This window comes from Engraulis encrasicolus, chromosome 1 (genome assembly GCF_034702125.1).
Source record: "Engraulis encrasicolus isolate BLACKSEA-1 chromosome 1, IST_EnEncr_1.0, whole genome shotgun sequence".
In the NCBI taxonomy this organism is placed as follows: Eukaryota; Metazoa; Chordata; class Actinopteri; order Clupeiformes; family Engraulidae; genus Engraulis; species Engraulis encrasicolus.
Genome location: NC_085857.1, coordinates 6593507 through 6602303, shown reverse-complemented (window position 1 = coordinate 6602303; position 8797 = coordinate 6593507).

Sequence of the window (8797 nt, the reverse complement as noted above, 5' to 3'; positions counted from 1 at the left end):
CCGAATCATTTTTTTTAGGTCATTCACGCATATTTCTTTTTGGAGCGCAACACTGTTTTCATTTTAACGTATGTACATCAAATACAATCCAGTATTTGATCACAGAAGGTTTCAATGTATGACACAACAAAACAAGATAAGAAATGATACATAAAAGACAATGTCAGTGAAATTCAAACACTTAAACAAATAACGCGTGTAGCTAGTTCATCAGGTAAACAGAGTTTGTAGTTAAAGACCTTTTTTTGTTTTCAGTGTTTGATTTTGTTACTGTAAACAATGACAGTAACATGTCGCAAGATATATTGTGCTTCTGTGATGTGGCAACACACACACACACACACACACACGAACGCACGCACGCACGCACGCAAGCACACACACACACACGCACGCACGCACGCACGCACACACACACACACACATGTAAATGAAATTCCTTGAAGATTCTCTTAGCCTTGACCCTGACCCAGCTGTCTCATCTTCTTGTAGTTACATAATCCTGGCTTGTTTGTTTGCGTGCAGATGAGGGGCGGGCGATATGGCAAACATGTCATTTCACAATTTTTTAACATGAAATCTCGATTTCGATTTTTTTTTATCACGATCTTCCATCCAAAAAATAAAAACAGCAAAATAAATTTTGATATGCTTGCAGTTTGTAATTTGCAGTTGACAAAATGTTAACACACTGGTGACACTGTCATGAAGTGCATAATTAGAATAAAATAATGTAAAGAATAAAAGTGAAGACAACAACACAAGTAAGTAAACATCCCTTTGATACTGATAGTTAACATCCTCACTGCAAGACGATCTGTACGATTTCTTCACTTTGGCAGATTCGAGACGATCTTGTAGTCGATATCACGTTCACGATTTAATATCGTCATCTCGCCCACCCCTAGTGCAGATATCAATCCACAGAGATGAATGGGCTGAGTACAGCATTTCTGAATCTATGGATTTGTGACGTTTATTTCTATCTATTGGACTTGCTGTATAGTAAATGATGCAGTGTTAATTCAACAATTAACGAGTTCATTTATATCCAAATGATGTCAAATCAACGCTACAAGTGTTAAACGAGCACCGCAGAATTTACTATATAAAGTAGGCAGATTTCAGATCTGATAAATCTTCTATCTGGTTTTTGGCTGAACCATTTTTTTCCCCAATTGGATATAGTACGCTATTTTTCACACTGATGCTACATTGCGAAAAGATGTCCATCCCTGCTTCAGGAAATGTAATCCAACCTTTTGGCTTAAAAGGTAATCCTTACACATACATCCGATACAATTAGCTATTCCAATCTAAAGGAATTTCTCTCTAACCACTGATTACTGGTTCATCCTGTCTTAAACTACTGTCTCCCCATGCATTCTAACCATATTAGTTGTAAGTCGCTTTGAATAAAATGAAAGTGTTAGCTAAGTGCAATGTAATGTAATGTAATTTAAAAATTTATACTTGCAATCTTCTTGATTTATTTCACTTTTGCTTTGTCTTGTATTTTTCTTTGCTTGCTTGTAAAGTGCATTGAGCTGTCTGGTGTACGAAATGCACTATGTAAATAAATGTTGCCCTGCCTTGCCTTGCCTTGCAAGAAAACATCAGTGCTTTCTGAGGACAGGCCCTCCCAATCCCATCCTGACTCTGCAACAGCAGCCATGTTGTTCTATTTCAGACAGGACTTGAACCATGATAGTCCTCTTCTTGTGTCTGGCCGTACGTGTACAGCACTGATTCTTGAAAGATTGGCAAAAACATGTCCCAGCAATAAAGTGCTAATTCTGTTGAATTAACAAAATGAATCCAGGTAATGGCCAAGGGGTCTGTTATACAAATGTACAGTTGTTTGAAATATTTAAGTGTAATTACTTTTCATGGCTATAAACCTGCCTGTGAAGTGCATAGAGCTGTCTGGTGTACCAAATGTGCTATGTAAATAAATGTTGCCCTGCCTTGCCTTGCCTTGCCTTGCATTGCCTTGTGTACGAAATGTGCTATGTAAATAAATGTTGCCCTGCCTTGCCTTGCCTTGCCTTGCCTTGTGCACGAAATGTGCTATGTAAATAAATGTTGCCTTGCCTTGCCTTGCCTTGCATGAAAACATCAGTGCTTTCTGAGGACAGGCCCAATCTGACTCTGTTGTTCTATCTCAGACAGAACTTGAGCCATGATAGCCCTCCTCGTCTTGTCTTGTGTCTGGTCGTACGTGTACATGTGTCTGCTTGGTTCAGAGCGGCAGCGTACAGGAAGTGAACAGGCTGCTTCGTGGCTTGTCTCAACGTGAGGTTACTACACATGCAGCTGTTGGCACTGTCTGGAGTTAACCACTAAACCGCCACAATGTTTTATTGGCACTGTCTGACACACACACACACACCGTGTGGCGCACACACACACACACACACACACACACACACACACACACACACACACACACACACACAGTGTCTGGAGTTAACCACTAAACCGCCACATTGTTTTAGTCTGGAATGTTTATTCTACTCTGCTCTCCTCGTCTTTCTTTCCCTTCTGTTTTAAATACCGTCCCCTTCTCATTACATGGTAGCTATGTCTCACTCAGAGTGAGTGTGTGAAGTTTGTGTGTGTGTATGTGTGTGTGTGTGTGTGTGTGTGTGCGTGCGTGCGTGTCTGTGTCTGTGTCTGTGTCTGTGCTCGTGTGTGTGTGTGTGTGTGTGTTGAGTGCATACGTGCACGCATGTGTCTGCTTGTGCGTGTGTGTGTGTGTCTGTCTGTCTGTCAGTCTGTGTGTGTGTGTGTGTCTGTCTGTCTGTCTGTCGGTCTGTGTCTTTCTGTCTGTGCGTGTATGTGTCTGTGTGCGTTCGTGTGTGCGTGCGCGTGTGTGCATGCGTGCGTGTGCGCGCGTCTGTGTGTGCGTGTAGCCAGCCTGTGGTGTGTGTGTGTGTGTGTGTGTGTGTGTGTGTGTGTGTGTGTGTGTCCATCCTGTGGCCTGTGGTACGTGTGTGTGTGTGTGTGTGTGTGTAGCCATCCTGCGGCCTGTGGTGTGTGCGTGTGTGTGCGTGTCCGTGTCCGTGTGTGTGTGCGTGCTCGTGTGTGTGCGCATGTGTGTGTGTGCGTGCGTGTGTGCCCGTGTGTGTGTGTGCGTGCCCGTGTGTGTGCGCATGAGTGTGTGCATGCGTGCCCGTATGCGTGTGTGTGTGCGCGTGTCCGTATGTGTGTGTGTGCGTGCGTGTGTGTGTGTGTGTGTGTGTGTGGCCTGTGGTACACCTCTGGCCCTTCATTTCCCTGCCCATCTGTCAGCTTCAGTTCTGGCTGCCAGTGTGTGTGTGTGTGTGTGTGTGCCTGCCAGTGCTCTTTTCCCGGCTGCCAGGCACTTTGACAACACTCTTTATGACACTACACTTGTTTTACACGGCAGCTAATGACCGGCCTCACCTCACCTCACCTCACCTCACCTCCTCCTCAACATTTATGTTTTACAGGCACTGAGGCGAGATGGACCTGGAGATTAGTGGCCGTGGAGACCTGCAGACACCCGACTGATTATGGACTTCCTCTACTCGATTGTGTTTGTCTGTGTTCGGTGAAGTGATGGAAAATAATTGTTGTCAAAGTGAAACTCCTCTAGTAGCAGGGGTGTAAAGCAGGCATTGAAGGGCAGAAACCTCCATTTTTTCTATTACAGTGTATTGTTTACGACTCACACTGGGTTGGTTACCATTTATGTTTCAGACACTGAGGTGAGGTGGACCTGAAGATTAGTGGCTGTGGAGGTCTGCAGACACCCAACCGACTGATAAAGGACTTAAAATGATTCTTTTCAGTTGTGTTTGTCTGTGTTTGGTTAATGCTGGATGCTGCGTGTACACTAACCCAGGTGCCTGACGCTGCATGCGATTTCATTTTTTTTATATTCAGCAACAACTTAAAGAAACTCCCGCACACTGACCATTTCGCTGTTCTTTCTTTAATAACGACATTTCGGTACTAGACCTTCATCAGGCCTGATCGATATCGCGCTTTACAGTCATGATATCGTGTTTTGCATATTTTTCTAATTGTGCAGCCCTAGTTTCAAGATATTGCATCAATGATAGTGAACAGTTTGGACTGATGCCATCGACCAGCGGAGGGAATGTGCTGGAAAAGACATGATGCCTTTTTTTAGCCCTATGAAAAGCCAACAACAACAACCACAACAACAACAGATAGCAACACCACCCTCTTACAACACAAACTAAACTACACAGCCAAAGACCAAAATAATCTTGGTTACTTCCTGGAGTAGGTCAAGTTGGCTGATATGAAATATTAATGTCAATGTAAATGTGGATAAATAGCTCCCTCGACATGATGATTCAGGCCCATAGCCAGCATTGTGGTGGGGGGGGGATCTTTTTCCCCCGAATGTGGACTTTCTCAAGGCTGGACTCGGGCAAACGACAACAACCATTTTTAATTTCCTTACTGAAACGGGCGAATGTTTACTATTTTATTTCAAAGGCTCATTTTAGTGAGGGGGATGAAATGGCCTTCCAGTCAAAGTGAGGGGATGCAACGGGTTCGAGAGGGAGTGGGGGACGGGAGTGGGGGGGGGGGGGTTTGTTCGAACGCCTGTGATTTCTAAAATGAGGGTTAAGAGTCTGTGACAGGTCAAACCTGTGATACACACAGCCAGCCACGTAAGCACCTGAAGGGGTCTGTCATCACTGTGACCAGGGCCGGATTAACACACAGGCTAGATATGGCTGCAGCCTAGGGGCCCCCACCAGCCAGAGCCCCCCCCTGATTCAACAAAAGTGAAAAAGTGCAGAATTGTGACAAGATGCAATATTGAAAAAACTCATCTGTTGTGTTGAGTGCAGTTGGTAGACATGGTACCCTTAATTCCTAGCTCCTAATTTTGACACTGTCTATGTACCTTTGTCGCGAAATTCGCCTTGCGGGGGGCCCCACAGCAACCTGTAGCCTAGGGGCCCCAGGCCATCTTAATCCGGCCCTGGCTGTGACCAGCTCATTAACCTGATCTGCTTAAGGCTATTACTGTACCTCACATAGAGCTCTGGCCTCAAGAGAAACGGGAAACTTTACTCTTTGACATGCTATGGAAAGTCATGTCAGTCTCCCAGGAGACAGACTTTCCCTGTTTTTCCAAGAAACTCTTAACTGTAAACAATGCTCTTATTCTTTTTTTTTCGTTCAAGAATTTATGAGCTCTTGCTTTATGTGCGCAATGGGAAACACTAATGGAGAGCTTTTCCTTATTGCCATTCAGCAACTCAAAAGTGGTCAGTGGACATACTGAAAAAGATGTAATTTTTTTGGCGCAAAGAAAGAGAACACAGTAATACTTCATGTTTTACAGTCCTATCAACATGTCGCATTATGTACACAGTAAAATACATACAGTATAACCGTTCAGTCCAAGTAAATAATATTACATGCTGTTAAACTGTACCTAGTCATTAGTGTTACAAGTACAGGCTTTCTTTGGGTTTCAGTAAACGCACACTGTTTGAGGTGCGTACGGCAGATAATAGACTCAAATTGAAAAAGGATGGTCGTCGCACACTCAGAACTTCATGCAGTTACATTTAATAAGACCAACGTTTCGGCTTACTGCATGAAGTTCTGAGTGTGCGACGACCATCCTTTTTCAATTTGTTACAAGTAGAGGAAAATAAAATGTAACTGACAACACACTACCCAGTATGTGAGCTGTGTAAAACAGTAGGCTACAACAAGATGCAGACAGAAGAACCTCAAATGGCAAACCCTTTCCCCTGAGATTTTCATGAAAACAGTGTAATTGCCTTTCAGATGTTTTTATTTTATTACATAATATTTATTTCAGGCCCTACCATGGGGCTAACGGTAGGGCACTCGTCAGCTAGATGACCGACCCGGGTTCGATTCCAGACCCGGGTTCGATTCCTGACCAGGTTCGATTCCAGACCCGGGTTCGATTCCTGACCAGGTTCGATTCCAGACCCGGGTTCGATTCCTGACCAGGTTCGATTCCTGACCCGGGTTCGATGCCTGACCAGGTTCGATTCCTGACCAGGTTCGATTCCTGACCCGGGTTCGATGCCTGACCAGGTTCGATTCCTGACCAGGTTCGATTCCTGACCCGGGTTCGATGCCTGACCCGGGTCCTTTGCCAGCCCTTCACCCTCTCTATCTCCCAACTCATTTCCTGTCTCCTAAAAAACAAAACAAAAGAAAAAACAAATAAAGGCTTGAAAAGCTCAAAAATCCTACATGACAGAATATTCTAACCATGAACTTGAATAGCTCCTGTAAAGCCGTGGCTTGTGTTTGCACACATGTAGTGATCTTCTATCGCCACTAGAGGATGTGCTACATTGAGGTGCAACAGACATTAGTCATCACATGTAGTGTAGTGTACAATTCATACAGAGCGATGATCCTTCAAATGTTGAATAATAGGCCTACTGTACAGCTAAATATTACAGTTATTTCTCTCATTTCAACCTATAGAGACTTTGCGCAACTCACACAATGCACAATTCTTACCATTAATGCTTTAAGTCAGGGGTGGGGAAACTATGTCTCGAGGGCCATTTGCGGCCCTTGAGGCCATTTTATCCGGCCCCTGATATAAGTCCTTAGAACAGTTAGTCCGGAACGTCGTGCCATTAAATCTTTGGGAGCATCAAACAGTGTTGCGGACCTTTATTTTCTTTTCAGTTATCTTATGTTTGGTCCAGCACCTGTGCCACTGATGTGCGCGCATTCCTTGACTTTTTGAATGTTATGCATCTTCACATGTAATGTGACATATTTTGTAAAGGAATCTTACATTTACATTACAATTGTGTTATATTCAGGGGACCTAGAGAAGGTGGGGTCTGTTTTTAATATAGACCTAAAGTGCGGGGGGAGATTCTGGTTTGTGTTCATAGTATGGCCCTCGGAGGACATTTACAACCCTTGGAGGAATTTTAAGTGGCCCTTGAATGAAAAAGGTTCCCCACCCCTGCTTTAAGTGATACCATGTATTGCATTGAAAAAAAAGTTCTTACCAATAGATTTATGTTAATTACGTTAATTTAAACTACCCTTCACAATAGGTTATGATTGTGTATTCCGTGTGCGTGGCTGGTAATGTTTTATCGACTTGTGAACCAAATTAGAAAAGAGATTAGTGCTGCAATTTTGTCATGAAATGTGTCTTATCGTTATAGTAAATGTTTTAAGTTCTTTTCATTTTTTCAGCTTCTTGTCAGTATTAATCCTTCTTAAACTTTTTGTAAAAAATAATTTGAGAAATGTTTTTTAATCTTTTTTTATATATGTATAAAAATGTATAAGACACAGCAGAATGACCAAAATGATCTGGGCCTCGTTTCACTATAACGATGGTTCTTAGCCTTACGTGTGTCGTTAACCAGTGATCCTACGAATGTTCTTAGATTTTCTACGACTGTTTCCCAAAGACATTCGTACATGAACGCGCGTGCACAGCCTCTAAGATCATTCGTAGCGTCGCTCTTAAGGATCGCTGTCCATTTACGTGGTGCTGAAGTGTCCTCGGAGTGAACTGCGCCGTCATCTGCTGCTAAACCATTTACAAAAAGTAAGGCGTGTGTAAGTGTCAAAAGTTGCTCTCCATAAAAGGTGGAATACATTTGTAGCTGTTTGCAACTATTGATAGGAGTTATTGTTGGCAAATGAAATAAAATGCACACAAACAATGAAATCATGCAAAACTCCCAACTGACTGTAATAACCATGAGCTACGCCGTTAAGACCCAGATAAAGCGCGTGCAGTTCGCTACTGCAGCTTAATAGGCCTATTTAAGAAGACAAGTAGGCCTAGTTGGAGTTCCAAATTGGGATGCGCAAAGTTACAACCTCAAGGCGTTCAAGGCTTGACAACTGTCGGGAGCACGTCTGTTATGAAAAACAATGTCCATCAACATTGACACATCCCCTCGCTGCCTTTTTGTTATTGCTTAGCCTACTAGAGTCGGAATAGGGAGAGCAGAGCTTGGCACATGTGGTGAGCGGTGCGCAAAGTAGCCTACCGTGCGGCTTTCACAACTGTGAGGACATTTTTGCACGGCAGTCTGCTGTTATTAAAACAAAAAATCTACACGAATCCCCATCGCTGCCTTTTTTGTCATAGCTTACCCTTCGCCTACAACTATCATGTATTTTCTGCGTCGCCTTCCCTTACTTAGGCTACTTGAAAATGAAAGAGGGTGCAACAACTCGCTGACCATTTTTCTTTAAAGAAATATAAAACAAATAAAGTTTCATCACCACTCATCAACAATCTTATCTCTGGTTTCCGAAGCCCCTTATTCATTTTGCCTTGTTCTTGTTCATGAAGCACCCACACAAATTATGATTTATCACAGTTTAATTATGCCCAGGTTTATCAAACACAGTCGAACTATTTTACTACCTGTAACATATTTCCAAACACATTGCTTTTATTATAGGCCTACACATCCACAATTAATGTTACCTTCATATTTTCGTTGCAGTGTCAACTGTGCTGCCATGATATTTACACTCCCGTCTTAAAACATCAACTTGAAGTGCAAGTTTCCTCTTTTCCTATGGGTGTCTCCACTGTGCCATGCCACTCGCGTCTTAAAACAGCAATCTTATGCGCAGGTTTCTTCTTTTCTCTTCATATCCTGTGGGTGTCTCCACTGTGCCATGCCGCTACGATCAATCTTAGCGCGTTAAGACTACTCTAGACCACTCGTGGATTGCTCTTAGAGTTACGTGTCAACCTGCGATGGTTCTTAGCTAAGTTGGCTTTGGG